The 24,186-nt window shown below is 42.2% G+C and overlaps 1 protein-coding gene across 2 annotated transcripts in view; it reads right to left on the bottom strand.

The window, feature by feature from the left end:
• HPCAL1 (hippocalcin like 1) overlaps positions 1 to 24,186 on the bottom strand; it is a 64,802-nt gene that overhangs the window by 27,327 nt on the left and 13,289 nt on the right. Inside the window, exon 2 of one of the 2 annotated variants that reach the window (XM_053974253.1) lies at positions 21,385 to 21,431. The exons of the other annotated variant lie outside the window; for it this stretch is intronic. The gene's annotated coding sequence lies outside the window, so the exon portion shown is untranslated. The remainder of the gene's footprint in view (positions 1 to 21,384; positions 21,432 to 24,186) is intronic. 2 annotated transcript variants of the gene reach the window in all.

The raw sequence follows: 24,186 nt of genomic DNA, 5'->3' as shown, positions 1-24,186 counted from the left end.
TTAAAGGGTTTCCTAGCAGCCGATCGTTTTATAGTCAACAGGTTGAACTTTTGGAGCTAGGAGGAAACCATCCATTCACCTTAAGAACTTTTGGTACAGAACTTAGCTTCCCTCAAAGTTAAAATAAAAAGTTGAAAGATCCCCTCTTTTTTCAAAATGTCTATTGAAACTTCACCTTCTTTAAAAGGAAGGGGGGCACTAAGTCAGTACACACGTATCTACACCTTGAGCAGCAAGACTTCTGAATCTAAGCAACAAAAACTTTCAAGGAGCAAATACATTTAACAGAAGACCCAGTTTGTGCCCACAGTTTGATGTGGCTACATTCAGGCTCTAATGGCAAAATTACCTGTTTTCAACTTCTGTTCAAAGAGAAACTCCATACCAGCAGAGTGCCACTTAGACATGAACATTATTAATGCAGAAATGCCTGCTTCAGAGCTCTGAAAACACTAATTAATCACAGCACTGGCTTTATGAGTGATCATTTGCAAACGCCACACTAGCTCTGCACCACCCTGAGACTGCTGGCAATGCCTCATCCCAAGCAGAAAAATGTCCTCACTACTTGCTGAATACCATACTGCTTGGACAGCAAGTGTAAGCCATCAGTTTTGATGTAAACAAACTTGAGAGATAAAACAAGGCACTTGAAATCACAAGAAGGCATCTGCCTCAATTTTAATACTTCCCTACTGACTTTTACCTCCAAGACAAGAAGAATTTGGTGAGTTTGCACAGCAGCTCAAGGATGGACTGGACAGCTTCAAATATTACAAGACTTGAAGACATAAACTTTGCTTCACAACCTCAACAATAATAATATGTTTGTGAATATAAAAAGGTGGAAGCTAAGACAGTTGGGTCACTCCAACCACTGTGCTCCTCTATACTATTATAAAAAGTAGATCCAATGCAGCCTTGCTGATACCTTAATTAATTCAAAAATCTGTTGGAAAAGCTGGCAACCATTATTGTATATTTTAGGAAGCAGAGCTGAAATGGAACATCTTCTCCCAGTCCAACCTAACAAACACGTGGTAAGCTGTTGGCTGTAGGACAGCAGATTATGTTAGCTAGTAACTATCCCTTGCTTCACTCTTGCTCAGGCCTCTTGGCCCATCTTAACTAGCCAAACTGGGTTTTCAAAACAGCTCATTGTTGGTTGTCGTGCGCGTCATTAGGCACTTTGTCCATGCTTTACCCAATTATTTACTGTGCCCAACCAGCACCCTCTGAAAATGCACCAAGGTGCCTGGTGCCAAGTTTAATTATCCCCTCGCTTAAGAGCTGCAGGTTATTTTGTGTGGAGTGATGGAGAGGTGTATTTGCTGGGTGAAGGAAAAGCCTTATACTGTGCCCCACTTCCTGAAGGAGCTCTGAATTTAAACCCACTTAACTAAGTAACCACACTGTGCAAGAAGCAGTGTGCTTATTGTTAGGAAGCATTGCAGAAACGCCAGAGTCAGCTACAATTTCCTTGCTCTGCAGAAGCAGCATATTCCCTTTCCCACTGCCTGAGGCTCTGCCTCACCTCTCTGCCAATGGGATAGATTTGAAACAGCCTCCAGCTACCCCTCCCATAACAAGGCAGCTCCCTCTTGTCTCACCACTGAGGTGGACACACACACCCCACAGAGCAGCACCAGAGGGCTGAAACATGCTGCCAGCCCCCTCAAGGGATGCTGGCACAGAACCCTCAGGCCAAACATCATCAAGTTCATAAAGGAAAAGCATGCAAGTGTCTCCTTCCCAGCCTCCAAAGAATCCTACAGATTCCCCCAGCAGCCCAGCTGACTGTGTTTATTGCTGCATCCTTCACGTTATAGGTCAACATATACCAGAGAGCCAGCAATTCTCAGCTAATCAGATTTCTGTGCAGACTGACAAATGGCTCCCAATAAGAACATGAAAACCCAGGAAAATCAAGAGTCTCTCTAATCAGCCCACTTATTGCAATGCAGTAAGCCTGTAGAAAGCTCACACACTTTGTTAACACACTGGATTGCACTTTGTGGCAGGATCTCAGGGGGCTGGCAGCAGTGGGGGGACCCCAGCCCAGACCAGCTGCTGGAAGGAACGTGTTCCTCTTCGTTCTTTGTGCTCCATGCAATGCTATGTTATTTTGAAACTAATTCATGGTAATTCCTTGACATACTATTAGCATGCTTGCCAAATGCCAAAGCTTAAAACTGGAGTGTGAACACACACTCATAAAGGACGTTCTTGCTCCACCACTGGATTATCCCAGCCTGGAAACTTCTTATAGGTGAGTCCTTCCTACCTCCCCAGGCAGACCCAAAAAACCAGTGACATTGCCGGTGGGATGTGAAAATCATCATTCCCGTGAAGGCCAAGCACCTTGCCTTGTTACCAACCCTGCAGCTCTGCCACATTCTGTCCCTCCAACCTCCTGATCCTACACATTTTACCCCACAAAGCTCACTCATGACTGAGAAGAGCTTCAGAAACGTAATGACATCACGGACATATATATGGCACCCCTCCTCGTCCCACAGCAAGGCTCATGGTGACAGCAGGGCACTGCATGCCCCAGGAGCCAAACAGCTGAGCCCATGAGTCAGGAGAGGAGGAGTTGATGTGCAGAGAGGCAGGTGGAAAATCACAGCCTCCTCCTCCACAATGGCCCTCAGCTGCTCTTAGAAGATGATGAGGCTTTCCAGCTAAAACACTGGTGCTCTCAGAGGTCTGGCACCCGAGCTGCTGAGCAGGTAAAAGGGATGGAGAATCTGTCAAGGTCCCTGATTAGGTGTGAAAGAAAAGCCCTGTGCACACAATACTCTTACTGAAGCTATAAATAGTCCCCTCTGCACCAAAGTTGTGCATACTGTATTGACACTTCTGACTTAATAGGATTTCCTAGGTAGCCTGAACCAGCTCGGGCTGCTGCAGGGCAGCCTTGCTGAGCCATTTTCACAACACATGCATACCACTGTGACTGGGGGGAGCACAGAGGATTATCTTGTGTTTTCAGTGTACAGATCACAATAAGGCAGGAAAAGACTCTGAGAAACTCCTAGAGGGTCGTAATGAGTTTGCATGCACAGCATAATTGGGAGAAAACTTCCAGGATGGCCTTTTTGATGCAGTAAGCTTATCTCCCAGCTACACATCAGAACTTACTACAACTGCAATTTTTTTTCTGCATATTCATCCTTTTTTACAGTGGTAAAGAGAGATAAGAAACAATGTTCTAATAAAATATATAAGTTTTATATCAAATAATGTAAAAAAATATTATCCTGTTCAAATATATCCTGTCATTTCAGTTCCTGTAAATAAATTAAACCAGTTCTCCCACTAATGGCTCATTATTGTCTTCAAATATGTGAAACAAGAATTTAAACATCTCTTATACGACTTTATTCCTTCTAAAGAAATCCCACCCTGTTTGAGTTACTGTCTGTTAACCTGGAAGGCTGACCTGAGAACTGTTAATAAAATAATCTTTTACTTTAATATTTCCACGACATCACCTTTGCCTTTGTGGTGCTTAACAGCCTGCCAGTGGTGCTGGGAATCATGTCCAAGTTTTGCCCTGACCCTTTGAGCATGTACCAGATGTATCCCCTGCCCTCGGTGCTGAGGATGAGCCACGCTGCTGAGCCTGTGCCCGCCTTCCAGGGTACAGCCATGGTATTGCCTCACCTGCCCTGCCTCATCTCTTCCATCACCTGATAAAGCACTCCAAAACCTGTCTGCTTATGTGCTGTGGAGAAAGCCAGTGTTGACCCTTTCATGCCCAAAAGGTACAAGCACCAAGGGCCTGGCTATGAGCACCTGACTGCACAGCCAGCTACCCCACTTTGCACTGTAGTTGCAAAGGTTGGGCACCACCTGGCTGAAAACATCACCCCAGCATCTTGGGGCCTGAGTCCCAGACCAGGAGGCAGCAAGACTTTATGTTGTACAGATGAAGAATAAAAGGATGTTTTCTGGTACCTCATGTCATTCTCATCATCTGCCTCACAGACAACTTACCTCAGCAAGGAAAGATGTAGGACAGCTGCCTATTGCATATTCCCTGCCAGCCCCAGCTTCCTTCAGCTGCTCCATCACCACAAGGAACACAGAAACCACGCAGAGCAATTGTACACATCCATCCACATGCTCAGTACTGCACAGTGTGGACCCAACCTGCTCAAGACAAGCTCTCAGTCGAGCCTGTCGCCCTGGGCATGCTGTGTCTCCAGGGCTTAGTGATGCAAACTCTCCATGCAGCACTTCTGTGTTTTTTTGGAATGACATGTGGCTATTTGGAGCACTGGGAATTTGTAATACAAGAAGAAGAAATAGTAAAGTTAACCTCAAGCTGGTTCCATACACTCATTCTGAAACTAAAGTAGCTAGAACATGGTGCATAATTTTTTCCTACCACAGTCTTAGCTGTTATGGAAAATGCAGCAATGAAGAAAAGAGCTGGCTCGTGAGAAAACATTACCTGTCTGCACCTCATCTGCTCCTTCAGGATGCTCTGTATGTCACAGCAATGATACACATAGTGCTTGCATGGCTATCTAAGAACCCCAGGCAAAAGTGATTGCAAGAGAGTCATGTAGTTCAAAATTTCATTAAAGAAATGGTTATAATACAATCACAAGCCATTCAATGCACTGGAGGCTGAATGTTGCTAAGGAAAATTATGAACCTCCTCCTGCAAATATCCTTATCTACCCAGAACATAAAAAGAGCCAATAGTGTAGCAACATCTATATTCAGCACAAGGACTAAACCAGAATAAGGTGATCATTAAATAGTTTAGAACAAAGAAGATAGCAAAATGTAGTGAGTCTCAACAAACCAAGTGAAATAGGGCTAAGAGGCTGTACCAGCTATGCTTTGCACTTAGGCACTCTTAGGAAACCTTTTGTAGGAGATGGAAGGACAGTCAGCTCCCCAAGAGCGTCCACACTGGATGGATGATGGACAGGTGGCTCCTTTTGCAAAACCCATTTTCTTTATTCTGCACAGTGGATAATTCAGCTCAAGGATAAGGGAGAAAAAAAAAAAAAAAAGCAGAGGGGGAGGTAGGGAAAATGCTTGAATGTTAAAATAGGCAAATTACCGAGATAGAAAATCTAGATTAAATCAAGCATTCCTGCAAATGTGTAATAGAGAAACAAATGGCTCCCATCTGGAAGCTCAGCAAATTAACTTGGATCCTGGTTAAGACAACAGCACCAGAGTCTGCTTCCAGAAATGTAAATATCCAGTGTGCATTTGCAATCCAATCACAGGCTAAAAATATAAGACAACTTGGAGTGGAAATCTGATTTTGTGTCTACACTCCTAATGGGAAATAAAACAAAAATTCTTTAGACACAGCAATCTGGACTCATTTTTCCTGCATGGAGAGATGATGCAAGATGTCTTTGCACCAGAAAAGTCTTTCAGCTGCTTCTGATTGCAAGGCCACAGCTCACATGTTGGAGGCCTGACTCTTATCCATCATATTCCATTTCCCCATCTCCTTTTCCATTCTGTGACCCCTGGCTGCTCCACTGTACTGTCCTCAGCTCTGTTTATTTATACCACTTCACTTGATTCTTCTTACTAAGAGTATTCTAGTTCCTTTTCCCCCCAGAGGTTTATCTCTGCCCTTCCAGTAAGAAAAGGGCTCTTGGTCTCAGGGTGCAGATGGAGAACTCAGCCACAGGCATGAACCAGGCTCAGGACTAAATTTAGCCCAGGAGAGGATAGTCTTTCTGCCGGTAGACCAGAAAGGCAATTTGGAGCAGGAGCATATTTTAGATGCTCTCTGATGGTGTCTGCCTCCCTCTAGGCTATAGTGAGTCTGGGGAGACCAGCCTTAGATTCTGAGCATCATCCCTGAGGACCTTCAGATGCTACAAAAGCAAGGAAAAGCTATTACAAGTTAATGTCATCCATATGGTTCAAGAGCTGACACTGGAAGGGAAGTTTTAGGGTGTTCCACCAGCAGAAGGCATTCATGGAAAAAAAGGACGGTTCTCTGTGTATGAGATATGTCCTTCTGTGATCACAGCAGGAACAGACAGGAGTTTTAAACTACAAAAAAAAAAAAAAAAAAAAACAAAACCAAAAAAAAAACCAAACCTCTAGAGACAAGATAATCAGGAAAATCAGTTAATTCCCACATTTGGTTTTAATAAACAGATGGGGGGATTGGTAAATGTGGACAAAAAAGCACATAATATCCAAACTTAGGAGAGCAAAGAGCATATGAACATTAATAGCAGCAGTCAGATAGGATGTTAGATAATTAGCCAGAATTCACAGATGATGAGTAAGAAACAAGAGCATAGATTAACATGCTGATACCAAGAGGAAGGGCACTGCAAGAGAAAACTCAGGTAGCACAATAAGAAACTCCAAAGGATTGCAGTGGTATGGAGTCAACACTACTTGGAAGAAGGAGGGGCCACATCACTGGTTATCCTACACCCTACACAGCCTGCATGGCAGCACAGTGCAGATTCCAAGGTTCACAGCAAGACAGAAGTGCCAACAGGGCTTATCTTACTGTGGGACTGCAACTTCCCAAAATACTCAACTGAAGAACCCACTATTAACGTAAAGAGCTGACCACAGATATTCCTGGAAGCAGAAGACAATTGTAATCTTCCAGCTGCTGAACTAGAAAAGGGCAGTTCTAATTTAGACACTGTAAGTAGCTGAAAGTCCTCAATGAAAGCAACTCTGGAGGCAATTGTAATCATGGAGAGGTGATTTAGGGAAACACAAAAATTTCAATTTCCCATAAGCTTTGAGGAATCTAAGGAACTCAGCATGGAAGTCAGCTGGATGGAAGTGCTCAAGAACACTCTTGTAAGAACTTAGAATATCTGTATGGCAAAGATGAAAAAAATGGTACTGAGCAACCCCAAACAAAGTAGGGGAGATATCCAGGGAATGAGTCCCAATCTAAATGGAGAAAAAAAATATCACCAAAAAGGGGATTTTTAGGGCTAAGCAGAGTGTATGTGAGGAATGGAAAAGAATGGCTACTCATCAAAGACAGCTGTGTCAAAGGTCAGGAAACAAAGGGGGAAAGAGAAATTGCCAAAGTCAAGCTGAATTAGGTCATGCAAATAAAAACAAAGAACAAAGATCAAAGCGTTCTTCAATTATACATAAAAAAAAAGTACAGAAAGTGGAAACTAGCAGCACTTGGCTGATGTATCTTAAAACAAAAGCAGGAGGAGCTTTTGTTGTTGCTGCATCAGGATGGGGAACAGCAGATGGAAAACAATAAACCCACGGTGCTGACAAAAACCTCTTCAAACTATTAAACAGCCCATGATCAAGTTGAAACTGAAAGTGCTTCTAGTCAGGGTGGAGGTGAACAGCCTATCCCCAGGGCAAGCATCCAAGAGGGGAGCAATTTGTTTGGGCTGGAGTCGACTCCCTGCAACTACAGGAGATTGGGCTCTGCAATTAACACAGCCTCATGAAATCTGCTATTTTGAAACATGCTGACCACAACCACCTCACAGAGAAACCTAAACAAGAGGATGATGAGAATGTACAAAAATATCTTAAAAATAAGGTTAAATGGGATCAATTTCCCCTTGTAGCCTCATCCCACAGCACCCAGAGGCAAGAATGCTCTTGATGCTCCCTTTGCAACCCTTTTGTGACTTCAGTACTGGTTTCCCACACTTGGAGATTGAGAGGAAGGGAGACTGCTTAATTATAAGCACTGGTCATTTGAGTCATTTCTGAAGAGACACCAAAGCTGCCCCACAAAACAATAATAATCTGTTGCTGGGTTGGAGCAGTCTGTCTCACCTTTACCTACTAAAATTTGGTAGCAAAGGCATTAAGACCAAAACCAAGCTTTGTTCTGAATAACTTTAACATAGCACAGATATCTCCGTGAAGCTCACTCCTGAACTTCAGCATACTGAGCAAATGCAAAGTTCAGAATTTATGAGCACTTCAGGACTGTTTCTTCCACTGTATGGAATTAAGAAAGCTGAGAAAGCTGGGACTGTAAAGGGGGGCAGTAGGAGCCAGTGTCAAAATTTTCTCATTCTCCAATGAAATTGTCACTCTCAGACCACAGAGTTGCCTTTAAGGGACAAGAAAATATTTCCAAGTGCAGACAAAATGTGCTACAGCTTCACCAAGTCGTGGTCAACCATGCACACAGCAACTGGCTTGGTGCCTGATGTTTATTGAGAGCTAAACGCAAAACCTCCACAACAGAATTGGCATCGCACAAGCCAGAGAAGCAAACCTATTATTGTCCAGAATTATTATTACATTGTATTATTAACCAAAACAACTTAAGGAAAATATTAAGAAGCTGTGAGTAACTCCATCACTTATGCCCAGTTCCACTGCTGCTCATTGGCTCCAAGCCAGCTCAACAGGGCATACAACCAAATGTATCATTGCTATTCGGAGTAATGAGGAACAGCTTAGCCTCTAACCTCAGCTCACATTTGAGGACATCTCTTTAAAAAGGAAGACAATTAAAACCAGACCTAGCCCAGAGGCAGGTTCACAGCATCAACAGGTGATGAGAGGGCTCCTCTGAGTCAGTTGTCTCAATGCAGCACAGTACACAGTGTAAAGACTTGTAGCTGTAAACATGTTAAAATGTACAAGATTGTAGAATGCATGAAGAATGAAACTGGAATCTTTTTTGTGGTCTTGCCTTTTCTCTCACAAATTTTTGGATTTTACAGTGTGTAGTCACCTCCCTAAATTCAGCTGCAGATTCAGCTCTTAACTAAGCATGAAAAGTTTTCCCTCCACACTTTGTAGCCAAAAGCAGAGACCTTCTGAGAAGAAACCCAGAATATAAGGAGCTGTTCTCATTACAAGGACTACTCCAAACAAAGAGATGACCAATTAATATTTTCACATGCTCTGCACCTACGCCACTAACACAAAGCAAAACACTTGTGACCTCCCATCAACAAAATCTTTCAAGTATCATTATTCACCTGGATTAAGCTTGCACTTGAGTGCACAAACAAATCCAGCCAACCCCAAGATAATTTAAGCATGTGCCTCAAATGAAATACAAGACTGAATGTTCTGGCTCAGGGCAGTCTTCAGAGCCTTTCATTACACACTTTTCAATGCAAGACAGAAGCACAATGCTGAAGCAAAGGAGAAGACTGAAAAAGAAGCAGGCGACACATCACAATTTATTTAATGGTCAGTGTTTTATCTTTAAATCAGACTGGGAGGGAAAGAACAGTAGGAAAGAGGCTCAAAAATTGTTTCAAAGACACTACTGCACTGGCTGTCTAGTAGTAGATTAATCATTTAGTTGTCAACCTTGCAATAACTCTAATTGTTTTGGAAGACATTCATATTGCAAAATTGTAAGTGCATATAGTAATAGTGAGTCAAGTTGAATCTAACTCTTCTTCATTTCACACTTGCTTTAGACATATTTTCTCCAGTACAGAAAGAACCAACTTAAAGGGAAAAAAACCCATCACATAGATTAGAGTTTATTGATTATGCAGACTCTAATTCCAGCCCAGCTCTTTGAGATCTCTCCAAGGGAAAAGAGAGAGATGGTATTTACAGAAACTGCTTCTAATGAGAAAACCTTAAGGCAAGGAAGGTGAACCTGAGAGCAATGAGTACCAATTTTATAGAATATAAACAACTGTTTGCTCTTGTAATTGCATTTGCCTTTCTAACTACAGTCCCTATTCTCTACCTTCCTTCAGAAACTCACTGCTAGGCAAGGATGGCCAAAGCTGGATTACATCACTGTTAACTATGGGGAAAACATGTTATAATTTACTTAAGTTCACTTTTTTCAGGGAAAGCCTTAAGTTTACCAGTTTAAAAAACTAGCTATAAAATCAGTGTCACAGAGGGACTATCCCTTTTCCCCTACTGATTTGAACAGCACAGTATTGAATAGAGCTCTATGATGAAGGACTATTTTATTTCTAAAACAAAACCCAGTATCCCAAGCAGCTGAGTTCACTTCAGAGAGGGCACCAAGACCAGGGAAATTACTTTCCGAAAAAGAAAATGAAAAAGAGCTACTTCTTCCAAGTCTTCTCCTGAAAAGACAATTTTGTTGAGGGTAATGATGAAGTATCCTTTGTTGGCTACAGACCTAAGCCAGCAGGACCTTCACACGTTTTTCTGAGTGAGAAGACACTCACTCCTGCAAATTTAATCCCTGTTAAACTCCTGTGTTATAGCTAGGGGATGTCAGGGGTGCTGAAGCTCCAACACCTGGGGTGAGCAAGGAACCCTGACTATGTGAGTGTCACACCTCCTCTAACAGCCCTTGGCTCTACAGGTACTGGCTTTGCCTCCATCAGATGTGAAGTACCTGCACTTCCTCTATCGCCAAAGGAAGTGAGCTAAAAAAACCCAAATGAGCACAAAGCAACTACATTTTAAAGAATACTCTGACCTGAGCTACAACCGAGCTTGGATGCAAAGAGATTTGGGTTTCATGGACAAGCAGCAATGACAAGAGAGGAATTAAGTAAACAGATATTTGCCAAATACAACTTTCAAACACGATTTGTCAGAAAATTTAAACTTTGGTGGAGTGTAGGAATAGAATGGAATGGACATTCTCACAGCATCACATTTTATTTAGAGAAGACAACCAACGAAAAAATAAATAAATTTTGCAGATGGTCTGCCTCCAAATGGCCCTGATAAAAGCTGCTGTGCCCTGACTCTGGGCCAGCCACATTCCATTTCCAACTGCACAACCTTCAGAAGCATTAGCAGTAATTAAGAAGAGCCAAGCATAGTGATAAGCCAGATGTCTATAAAAGAAATGCATGCTGCACTGATACAGATTTATTTTTTCTTTCACTTTTCAGTGGACTAATATGGTACACTCCTTATAAAAAAAAATTTCAAGTCCTTCAGTTATTCTTCCAGTGTTGACTCACTGAATCCCAGATGGGACTCTTGGCATCACTCATCCCAGCAGGTCTACAGGACAGCACCAAAGACTTTATGTGTGGTCACCAAGAAGATACTGCTCTTTCAAATTGCCACAAAAGTGCCTGAAGCACAGTTCTTGGGAATTCACTGTGATCTCACAAAAAGCATTGAGAACCAGTGATCTAGTCCAATACCTTTTCAATTCAAATAGTTTCTCCAAGAATTTGGCACCCAGTCACCACCCATTTGGCCTATACCACCTGTTTTCAAAAGATATGCAACCTTGACCTAAAAGCCTCCAGAGGACAAGAATCACCCATAGCCAGAAACAATTTTCTTCAAACAGTGATATTCTTCTCCTATTAAGCAAACAAAGGATGCACAGGTTTTGCTGTGGTAGAGGTAGGATAGGGGAATTTGGTCATTTTGCGTCATCTCCCTCTTTGTACCATATATAACTCAGTGCTCACTTGCGCAGCTCACCGAAAGATTAGTTGGCTCTTTCAGACAGGCAAGGGTAGACTCCTAAGGCGTTTAAGTGATTTGGGGCAGGATGATCATCTGTCTCCTCCCTGCCCACAATTAACTGCTCCATGGCCCCTGTCTGTGCTAGGGCTGAGCATGTTGGGGAAGTGAGAAAAACAGGGCTGAGCTCCTTCCACCATGACAGGGAGCGTCTCCTCTCCCTCAGCCTTCAGTGGTTTAAAGGAAGTTGTCACAAAGGGAACCAATCCCATTGATGATCCAGGATCTTGCTTATTCAGTCTAAAGCTCATCGTTTCAAACAGCAGGGAAATTAAACAACAAAGCTTTGCAGTAAGCTAATAAATCGTGTATCTATGCTCAGATGGTTGTAAGGAGCATGACAAACTTGAAACAGCCTGCAAATTTCTAAAATTAAACAGTTCTTGGTGTTACAGAGGTCAGCCATGTGTTCAAATGTTCATGTCTTAGTTAATATAACTCTTCTTCTTCCACTCTTCTCTCCTGACTCAAGCATACTCTCTAGGACGATGAGAGTACAAATCCCTAGGAGAGAATATAGCTGAAGTCACCACAACTAGACAGCCCTCCTCTTCCCTGGAGAACTGTCCTCAGAAAGCACATTTGTGCTTAGGACAGACTGTACAGAGGCAAACAAGAAAAATGGTGGAAAGAACAATGTATTATCCAGGTCTCCCAGGAGCACCAAAGCTTGCAGAGAGCCAGGATTTCTGGTGATGTTTGCAAGAGAATTTGTCAGGTTCTGAAAGCTGCACACAACATCCCTGGCTTGTCAGGAGACCCCTGGACCTCTGGCCAGAGGAGCACTCCAACATTCAGCTTTAAACTGCTATCTCATGACAGGAGGAAAGTGAAATATGACTGCTCTCAACAGACTTCATATACATTTGTAGTGGAACGGCTTGCTTTATAGAAAATTTGGAATTATTTAGAGTTATTCAGCAAGCAAGGCCCAGGCTGAAGCTGGGTTTATAGAGTAAGAAGTGGGTTCTAAGTCGTGTATGGTATGAAGAGATGTGAATCAAAACAACCAAATTCTGCTGTTTGACATCCTTTCACAGTCTGGTTTATTCTGTCCTCTCCTCTATTCCTGGTAATAAAAGGAGGAACAAAAAACCCATGAGTTCTGATAAAGGTGAAGAATGAGGGGGACAGGAAGACAGAAGCCAAACAAGCATTTTCAGGAAGAAACCAAAGTTGGGCAGGGGAAAAGCCAAAGTTAAAAATATGTGGAAGTGGTTGACTGAGAATAGGTTGCTCTTCTGCAACCATCAACCTGCTTAAAATGTGTCTTCAAGGAAACTGGCCAATGCATTTCAGATACGGGTAGCCGTGGTCCATCAGGACATCTGGCATGAAGGAAAAGACAAAATATACAGCTTCAAACCTTTGGCTTTAGGCTGAGAATGATGTCCTCAAAGGAGACAAAGCAACATGCTGCTTTATTGTGTATAATTTTAAACCAGCAGGAGTCGGAAGAGGTTTTGATAAAGACATTTGGATAAAATTCTGTACAACAGATATTGTGCAGAACTACCTACTGGGTTAAACACTAAGCTGAATTTAGATGGAGAAAGGTATACTTAATTCTAAGTAAGTATACTTAGAAGTATACCATCTTGGTACAGATGTGAATCCCTGGTATTGCACGTGGCTTAATTCAGGGGAATAACAGTGAATGAATTACTGAAAATATTGCCATTCATTATTTTCTAACACCTCCAGTTTAAAGCTTAGCAAATGCTTCACAGCTTGACCTTTGGGATGAATGTAAAAGCAGTACTACAGCATGAAAACAAAATATTTTCCTGCTTCTTTTTTTAAGTCAATAGGACCTGTATTATTTGAAGAATGGTAGCCTCAGGGAATCTGTTTCACTGCAAAGCCATTTAGGCAGCTGTCATTAGTTTAAAAGCCCATTTTTGTTTAATGACTGCTGTTTCACATACTCCCAGTGCCATGTATCATAACTGTCATCCCTAAACCTTAGATTTACGAAAGCATGCAGCAGCAGCATTATACTTAGGGGTCTGCTGATATTCCCATTATTAAACCACTTCTTAAAAGTTTTGACTTGTATTTAGGTATAACAAATCCTGTGTTCTGCGTGGGTGCTGTCATGGAGGTGGATGCTGCTCAGTTCCCCCAGGATGCCTGGCTGTCCAGGCAGAGACATCATCATCCCTAGCTGGAGCATCTTGCAGAGCTTGGGAGAAGGATGCTTGAGATGCAATGAGAAATAAAAGAAAACAAAACTTTTACATTTGTTTAGATATTCTTTATTATCATGGGAAGGATTCAGAAGGGGTGGAAAGTGCAATAAGGCACACTCTTCCACTAAGTCACATTTTATCCAGGGTGCAGAGAAAATGTGGTTGGAGGGGAACGTGAAGTTGTTAAACATCTGGAAACAGTTGAAGAACCAGATAACCTGCAAAACCAAACCCTTTATTTCCTAGAGTCCCAGGCTATGATCTTTAAAACATACTGATTCAGGAGGACACTGAAGTAATTTCCCAGGTACCACACAAAATGCATAATCTAGTACCTGTCTGCTATGAAATTCCTTTTGCACCTGATATCTTCTATCAGTTCTCCACTCAGCTACCACTTTGCAGGTAAATTCACCTCCCACTATTTTAATAGTGGAGAACAGGGACCATTCCATCCTCTTACCTCACTCTGTGACTGAAGAGCTGTGTCTATGAACTCTACTTGATCAAACTTAAAACAAATAACCAACCAAAATGAAAGAAAAAAGCTCTTTTCTTCAGATTCAAAACAGTTTGAAAACACATGAAAACTCAGGGAAGGTATTCCTGGCATATTCTGAAACCAGTGAGCATAGATTTTACATTCTCAACTTTATATTTTCAGACACTTGTATTAACATATCTATCTATTGTGCTCCTTGTTGCAGTGTTAAAATATTTCATTATCATTCAGAGAGAAGGTATTTTCACCTAGAAATAAAAGGATTTAAAAACAAGCTGCCTTAGTGATTCCAATACAAATTATCAGAACCAGACAATTAACTATTCCAACAAATAGGTAGTAATGGTAAATAACTACTAATGAGACATGATTTATACCCATAAGGATATGTCTTAATACCGATGTGCCACAAAATAATTTCTGGATGGTAAATACCTAAAATGAAATTTCCTCCCCAAATTACAAAAAGTAACATACTTCCTAAATTGTTTTGCCTGTGGCATTTCATTGAATAACATGACAAATTATGTTCCCTTTGAAATTCAATGAAGGCCAAATATGATTTTTTTTGGTGGAATGAAAAATTCTGTCATTTAATCCACTTCATTTTTACTGTAACAGATTTACTACACTCAATTTACTGATAAATTCAATATTGAGACAATGAAATTTCAGGCTTTAGGGTGTAAGATAGTCAGCCAGCAAGTACCAAGCAAAGAAAATCTCTACCACCACTCCTGCATTAAATCAGGAACACAGCTACAGCTGAGACCTACAGCCCAGTCTTCTTCCAGCTCTCCAATCCTGTCTGCACTTGAATAGAACAAAGTAGCTTAGTTGGGAAAAGACCCAGAGTGATCATCTAGTCCAACTGCAGACCCCAATGCTTCTTTCCAGACAACAACAAAATCTAGACAAGGGACTGATGGCCATGTCTGCTTTTCCTGGGAATTCATGTAAGCTCTCTGGAAAGGAACAACTGGGATTTTGACTGCAAAGAGGCCATATTTTATGGTAGCCCAAGGGTGATATTTATAAATACCAAATGCATAGGGAGAAGGAAACACAACTGCCTGGCTTAGCTGAGACTCTCTTTGTTCACACAAAAAAGTTTGCACCCCAGCAACCTCACTGATGGTCTGCTGGAACTTCACCAGAACACCACGCAGGAGGAGGACAATGTCTGGACACGACAGCAGATGTACAAGCAACACTTGGTGGTGTTAGGGGAACTCCCCTCTCCCAAAAAAATCCCAAACAAAGCCTGCCAAACAAAATCATTAACAAAGCAATGTGCATCCTATGTCAAAATTATCCATATATTTTGTTATGGTAAAATTGGCACATTATGTTCCTCTACTGTAAATGGTGTAACAGAGACCAGCGTTCACCAGCTGATTTCCATACCTGCTGCAACAGCTCGTGGTCAGCAGGGAACAGGACTCTGCAAGAACCTGGCTGGGGACCTGCACTGGCAAACCCACAGCCTCTGCTCCCCCAGTCACTGGACACGCTGTGCTGCCCACACCGAACCGTGGAGCACCCAACCTTCACCACGGGTTTCTTTCTATTTAAGGTAGTAGTCAAGCAGTTATTGAATGTTATTCCGCATTCCTGCTGATTAAGGAGAAGGCTGTAAACCCCCCCCCTATTAAATGCCTCCTTCATTTCAAATGAAGGCCTGATGGGGATGGAAATGCTCCTTCTGTCTCTCTGTATGTTCATACTCACACAACTGCAGACCACACTCAACACAACCATGGCTGCCTCCTGATGCCTTTGGGTGCCATGAGCCAGTTACAGCAATTAAGCTGCTCACCAGCCAGGCTGTCCCAGGATACAGAGCCCAGGAGGATGCCCAAATTCAGCCTCTCTCTCCATCACTCCTCCTTCCAAATGCTGATGAAGGCCAGAAAGGCTCCTAGAAACCCCTGCTCAGGAAATAGTACTACATTCCCAGCCCTGGAGCAGCCCCCATCCCAGTGAATCCTGGAGCTGAGAAGTCTAGGAGTGGCAATGTCCATTCTACTGAGTTCCCCAGAAAGGGAGCTGCATCCAAGCAGCTTACAGGAAATATTCCCTGGGCTACTGTCACTCTGCTATGCAATTCCTAGATCACCAAAGCAATGTAGTGAAGCAGTTTTTGCACCCACCATCTTTGCAAACCATGCTGACTTTTAGTGGTAACACCATTCAGACCCATTGCAAAAGAAGTTTTTATGATCATCTTCTTATTTGTCCCAGTTGAGGAAAATCATGCCTCATCCCATTACATTCCCTTTTCAAGAAAGGCCATGACTTTTTTTTCTTCCCCTCTGGAAACACAATGGTTGGCAGTCTATCCAACCTGCAGGCATGCAGCTGGACAGACATACTGTCTGTAGATATTTCTGACTGCATCCCTTAGCTAAGCTTAACCCTAGGATGCATGTTTATCTTTGCATTACCAGGATACCAAGCTGCTGCAGGGCAATGAGAAGGAGCTGAGCAAGGTAAGGATCCACTCCAAATTACCATTTTTTAAAATTAAGACTGGTGAGGCCTGATACAAAAGCCAGCAAGGAGGATGGACAGAACTGCTGGTCAGGCCAGGTCTCATTTGCCTGAATTAGAAGGGTCTCAAGGCTTCAGGTGGGTGAAACCCACTGCACTCCCTTGATGACTGCCCAGGTAACTCCACTGAGCATTCCCAAACTTTTCTCTCTCTTACACCAAAGTCCCCCACTTACACCAAAGCTTCTCCCAGCAAGTACCAAGTCCCTGCCACCATAAGCCCAGGCACCACCTTACTTTATTCCGAGTCTAGCTAACACAATAGAGGTCTCAGGAAAATTAAAAGTGTAATAACTCACTGTAGAGGAGAAGGGGGGAAATAAAGTGTTGAGTTCATGACTAATCTTTGCAGCTCTTGCCATAGACAGGATTTGTACAGACATGTTGATTTTTTATAAAAATAGTAAATCGTATTACACCCATGCTGCAAGACCAAAGATTCACAACGATACCTTAATACAGCTTAAATAAAAATAGTACTACCTGAGTCAATCTGAGCATGATAATGCTTTGTAATCCCACACTCTTAGGGGATGAACAGTTGTATAGCAGTGAATCAACACGAGATACTTGCATTAGGAGCCACTCCTTTTTCATGCCATGTAGCAATATCTCTACAAAATGGAGAAGGCAGGTGGTGTTTGGGGGAGCACAGCACACAGTGGGGAAAACAGGCAATTACAGAGCCCTACTATCTTCCAGGTTGGAAATCTTGGCTAAGAGTTTACTTTTTTAAAAGGAAAGTCTGCTTTAGTTTTCCTCATCACAGTAAAGAATAAAGGAAAAAGTTTGAATTTTAAAAGTTTTTGAAAAGTGAGCAATCCCAAAGCCTGTGAGCACTCGCGCAGGAGATTCATTCATAAAAACAAACACAGCTGAACAGCAGTGCTGCACAGTCATTCTAGGTTTTTTTTCTTAACAGCCTTGAATGAGCAAACAGTGAATATGGAAAGTAAACATGCAGTACAACATGGAAAGGTCTAAACAGAGGGAGACATCAGTAAAACCTATTTATAATAAGAATGTAAAAGCTGAAGACTCAAATAGCAATTTTTAAAGGTGGTTAAGGAAAAAATTGGAAGCTTTGATTAAAGACACATTAAACTATAATTAATTATTTTCAATTACTTTGTTACATAAGCTACTCACAAAAGGTACTTCATTTGCTATTGTGCTCTTCATTTGTTCTTTTTTAAGACACATTTTCCAGTTAATTGCACTTCCATCTCCCTTCCCTGTACCCACAGTATAGATTTATGTATGGCAGACATGTGGCACTCACAGCTCCCTCCAGAGAGTAGGGAAGGGTAACAGGAAAAGTTAACAGAACTGACAGGTCTTCCTTTCCCCAAGAGGACTTGAGTTTTGAGTTCTGAAACAAGGCAGATTTTCAAGGCTGTAGTGCAGATGATGCCCAGGGGAAGGAGAACACAGCCTCAAATTCCCACTTATCTTGCCTGCTCTCTTCTCCTTCTCTGCCCTGGTCCTCAACCTGGCACTGCTGCTGGGATTTTTTCTTCCTGCAGAGCCTGAATGCTCACAGGAAGGGTGATCCCATGGGACCCTGGATATGGGGATACAGGTAGGCTATAGAGAAGGCAGAGAAATGTTGACAAGGGAGTAGAGACAGAGTCTAGCTGAAAGGCACCAGGACTCAAGGATGAGGAGATCTTGGTGAGGGGGGACATCCTAGTGATGACCAGAGCCAGGTCATGGGGACATGCCCATGGCCTTGGTCTGTGCACAGAACATACAGCATATTTCCAACAAATTTCCCAACACCAGTGGCAAGAACATTCCCTGATTTCCATGTCTTGCCACAGGTGATACTGAGATATGTTCAGAAGCTCAGCCCTCCAGTACTTCTTGCAACCTCCCATTCAAGGGGATTCCCCCTCCCACAAACACAAAGGCTGCAGAGGTTTTAACTCAGCTTTCAGTTTAAAAATATAATGTTTCTCAAAGCCAGTTTGGTAGGACAGATCTGTCAGTCTGGCTGCAAAAAGTTTCACTTTCATGCAGCAAACACTCCAGCTTTGGTCCAGAGAAGCAGGGAGCCCTATTCCAGACTCAGAGCCCCATGTCCATGCAAGCAGCAGGCAGTTTCTGAAATGATGTTCACACCATCTCATGTCCCATCCTCTGGCTTCCCCGGCCATGGGTCACAGCTGCTGATGTGCTCCTCCATAACAGCACAGAGGTTACAGCAGTGTCACTGTCATGGCCCCCCTGCAGTGCACTTGGGACAGAGACAGCCCTCCTGACCACATTCCAGCTCCAACCTCCCAGCACAGTCACCCCAGCAATGAAACCCTGAAACATGCCAAGGCATGTTGACCCAGCTGTCCATTCCGGTGTCCTGCGCAGGGTGGCCTCGATGGGTGAATGTCCCATCATGTGTCTGGCTCCCTGGTCTTCCCTGCCCAGAGCTACTTATGTGCTTACAGCCAGAAACACAGGTAAGCAGCTTGCTGCATCAGACCCTGTGGCATCCCGGCAGGAAAGCATCCAAAAGTCAATTCCCCCTTCCATGGCCAACACCCTCACTTCCAGATGTGTGTAGCTGGGGTAAAATTCAAGCTACCTTCAGGCATGCTCATACACATTTTAGTTTCATACTTTGTTCTGAAGCCATCCATGTGCCACTGGCCACACATTACATTTTGGAACATGCCCATCAGGCTCAGCACTGGTCTGCCTTCAAGTCAGTCTCTTACTACATGTTAAAGATGAACTGATGTAGCTTGAGCACTGTAGCTCCATACAGGAGCTGTAATGCTCTGGAGATGTACCTTCTTCTGGTATGGATCATATGAATTCCCAAACTGAAATCATAGACACACTGGAACTTGAAAACATGAGGAATATAGACCATTGAAACATCAAAAAATGTGATGTACAGCCATCCAACAACTCTAATCTCTGTTATCAAAAGTGCATCAGGAGCCCAAGCTCCAAGGAAAGACCACAGGAACTTTTCAAAGTACTACCTAAAGAGACTACCCAAGAAAAAGACATATTAAAAAACCAGTCTGGAGTATCAACAAGTGGTTTTTTACTCATATCCTGTTCAGGTCTTACCTGAAACAAGAAAACAAGAAAATCCAATTTTAAGTACAATTTAAAGAGACAGTTTAAAATTACCTGGATTTTGCACACATGGTATTACTGTCATCCATTTCATACTCCTCTCTGTCCTCAGAAGAAGAATTTTGTTTCATTTTTCAACCTCTCAAAAAAGATCCACTGACTATACAGGTCCCAATACAGAAATTAGCAATACAAACCACGCAGGTTTACAATACAGATCCCATCCTAGCTGCAGGGCTGGGGAAGAGGAGGGATTCATAAGCTACTGCTCACAAGAGCATTCGGGTGAAAGGCACATGGGATTCATGATTTGGGCTTGTAAAACTCAAGTTTTAGGAACATAAGCCTCAATACAGAAAATAAGGATAAGACAGCTTACTAAGTAAGGGATGTTTTTGCTGCTGAAAGAGGGAGTTGGTAAGATATACATTTAAGGAGTGTTAAGTAAGCCCCTTATAAATACAAAGTAACCGTTTTCTAGCACAGTGAACTCATATTTAGATTGACAGACACACCAAACTCCATCATCCTCCCCTGCCCTGAGAAATTACCAGCGCAGATGGCTACATTTCACCTGTATGGACACTTCAAATCAACCTGGGACCATGTGTATCAAAAGGCATCTGATCTATGGGAAATACACTGATTTGGAAGACAGAGAAGTCTATTAGAGGTTTGGGGCATTCCGCCATGGTTCATTAGTCAGTCTGTACACACAAGAGCTCTAATAGCTTGTATCCTGTGCACTAGGGAAATGCAACGAAGGAATGGACTTCCTGAGGAATTAATGGGTAATTATATAATTTGGTTAATCTCATGGGAAAGAAATCTGGAATTGAAAAATGAAACAGAGTATTTATTTCTCTAGAAACAATGAAAACAAACAGCAAAGGGTGTTACAGAGCAGAGTCTCAGCTGGCAACATTGGAGAGACCAGCTCCAGCAGAGGAAAAGAAATTGCACTGATTGACATCAGCATTTTGCACCTGCAATGGCACCAGTTGGTAGTTCTTAGCAATCTCATCCTCCGGCAGCTCTTGAATGATTTAATGTTTCACTTACTCACAAATAAGAACCTAATGAAGTACATAAAAATGAAATACATGGGAGCCTTGGGTGCAGGCAGAACAAAATCAGTCACATGTGGCAGAGATTACCATGGGTTATGCAGCTCATATAACTCTCAGGAAGTTGCATTCCTTTAGATTAACACCTTGGACAGAACAGAAGGGAAAAAAATCCTAAGGTTGCTTTCTGACACAGAAAACACAGCCCCAGTGGGATGTGTAGGCTTTTAGTAAAAAATGCAACGTAATTTGTATAGATTATCCCCAAAGTCAAGTATTTTTTAAAATGTAACAGTTCATTTACCCAATCTCAGGATATCATTTTTAGTGAAAGGTTATTATTAAGTGCAAATCTTAACATTTTGACAACAAACCCCTGCTTAAAGATTAGCCCTGCCAGCTTTAAAATTAAAGCACGTCATTAACTCAGCAAATTCAAACTTCTGCACTCAATGCAGAACAAAAAACAAAGCTCACATTTTCTATTTCTCATTTAGTTTTACTATTACTAAATTAAAGAGTGCCTTGAAAGGAGCAGGGTCTGCAAAGTACTCACCACCTATTTTGGAATCTCTTCAGAGAAAGTCCACAGTGCTCAATTACCTGGAAGGGAAGACACAAACCAAACACGCTTTACATTACAGCTTTTCTCTAAGTGACTATCTTCACACTCTTGGCCTCTCCTGTAAAAGCTACCATTCCCAGTTAAAAAAAAAAAAAAAACCAAAAAAAAAAACCAAAAAAAAAAAAAAAACCACCCAAAAAAACCAACAAAACCCACAGAAATAGTCTAAACATGCAAAAACCCCCGCTCCAGTTCTTACCCTACAATGGGGAACAGCTTTGTTGTGTATTTGCACTTTATTATTTGTCCTGAAATATGAAATATTTCCATATTGAAAAATGCACAGATTTGTCTTGAATTCAGACAGCAAATTCTTCTGATGTTCAATAATCTGTTGAAATCACCCTTCTTATTTTAAATATTTTTTTGTAAAAAGTCATCTTTCAAAATAAGTAAGTATCAAGTTCAGATTCAGAAGGTTTGCTTGGCTTATACCACAGAATATTACTACACCAAGATGTAAAAACTGGAACAAAATAAACAAAAAATATGAGAGCCAGTTCCAAGTTTACTGCAGCCACTAAGTGTTGTTCTGAAAGGTTAGAAATCACTTTTTTTTTCACTGAGCATATTTCTTCAGGAAAAAGAATATAATAATTTGCATCCCATCAGCATCTGCGAGCTCTGAATGCTGAGGGTTCATCAGCCTTTAAGGAGTCAGAGATAAGAGCACCAGGAGCAAGGTCCACCTTCTCCCTTGATTCCTAATCTCTCAAAATCTGTGGATTAGAAAATTGAAAGCAAGTGACTTGCTCTGATTGCCTCTCACAGAGCTGACCAGCTGGGAAGAATTCATCTTCTCCAGCCCAATACACCAACCTCTTTCCTGCCAGATCCCTGTCTGACCCAGTAACTCTGTAACTTCTGCAAACAAAATCCCACTGTGTTTAGGTGCCTCCAGCCCACACCTAGCACACACATGTGGGTCTGCCTAATGCCAAACCCCAGCCCCAGACATCCCAGACAAAGCCTCCCAACAGTCTCCTTTGTCACTTCACCATCCTTACAAGCAGGAGTTCAAGCTTTTCATGATACCACTCACAATCACTTCCACTGGTCCTAACCCCTACAGACATAGGGTTTCATATTTCTCCCCTTGCAGCAAGCTGCTGCTGTTTGCTGACACTGTAAACTCCTCGATCCAATCCTATACCTTCTCTCCAGACCAAACACCTCATTCCTTCCCATCTTTCCTCTTGAGTCCTGTTATTCACATCTTTGCTGGCCTTTTTAATTTTTTTTACATCTTCCCCAGGTGCAGTGCCCCATGCAGGCTTTACTACTCCAGCAATGCCAAAGCACCAGGAGATCCCAACACTGGACACAAAGTCCATCCCCCTATCTATGATAGCATGTGTCTGCTGCTGTTGGGGCAGGATGATGCTGGAAAAGCAATGTATGACCCACCATGACCCCACACTTTTCAGTGGAGGCCCTCCAACAACCCCCCTGAGTATTCTGTACAGCCAACCCACTCACCAGAGATAAATGCAAGCCCACACTAAAGCCTTTTGGTGGGAATGATGGACCCTCCAAGGTCATCTTCTGATTCTGTCCAAAGCTACTTGAAAATCAAATAACTTTCTTCCCCCAAGTACTTGTAATATCCCCTAGTTTGGTGCTACTTGTTGAGTCTGAACCAGCATTTTATCAAATGCATCAGTAACAATGATCCATGCCATAGGGTCCACTTCTGGAAATTCTCACCCAATGCTACTTCTGAGCTTGATCACACACAGAAGCTAAGTCTGGATCATGGTCAGCACACCTACCTTGCACTATCCATAAGTTTCAACCAAATTTCTTTTCCTTATTTTTTTTCTATGAATATCAAAACATCACCAAAAACTTAACTAGAATTGGAGTAAATCATATAATCTGCTCTTTTTCTATCTACAGGACCTGAGAGTAATTAGGATTACTCCAGAGAGTAATTAGGATGTCTGACATTATTTGTTCCAAACTAACCCATGATGACTGTTACTCAGCACCCACAAGATGACTAGTTGGGAAATAATTTATTAACTTCCAGAAAAACACTGTAATAAATGTAAGAGTGACTGCACTGCAATTCCATCTCCTCCTTTTAAAAAATTAGTAGTATATATTTTGATTTTTGATTGTTATGGTAACCTCACAAATTCTCCACAGGTTTTCAGAAGTAAACTCCAAGAAGAAAAGAAGTCAAGCAGCCAGCTGAAATACAGCTCCTTCTACAAATCACAAGAACAAAGCAAGTGTCACAGAGGTGAGGTTAAGGTATCCTGCCCTGACATGGGGTCACCAGTCATCCCCTGAAGGTGTCCTCTCCCCTGATGACTGGTGAGTGATGCTGCTTGAATGGCTTGTACTGAAGACTAACCTTCCCACATGCATCTTCCCATCATCTGGGGAGCAGCTTCAAACAAACTTCCCTAAGGGCCAAAGAGCCTAGAAGGAAAAATAAAGGCAAAGAGAAAACCCCTTAAGTGTGTGCCCCCTAAATGACTGTGTTCTTATTTTATCCTGGTAGCTTCCCTCATCAGTGCAGGTTTTAATTGCACCAGTCTTCTGCTCCCAGGAAGTAAATTCCAATATATTTTCTACTACCATGAAATTTTCTGTTACTCTTGAGATCCCTGGGCAGGCACTCATAAATGTTGCAACCTGGCAGCAACAAAAACCTTTAAGCAAATCATTTTAGATTCAACATCTTTTTATGATAAAAACTTAGTATCCTTATCTTAAAGAGTG

Source organism: Vidua macroura, chromosome 3 (assembly GCF_024509145.1).
Source record: "Vidua macroura isolate BioBank_ID:100142 chromosome 3, ASM2450914v1, whole genome shotgun sequence".
Lineage (NCBI taxonomy): Eukaryota > Metazoa > Chordata > Aves > Passeriformes > Viduidae > Vidua > Vidua macroura.
This window is presented reverse-complemented; position numbering and strand designations above follow the sequence as displayed.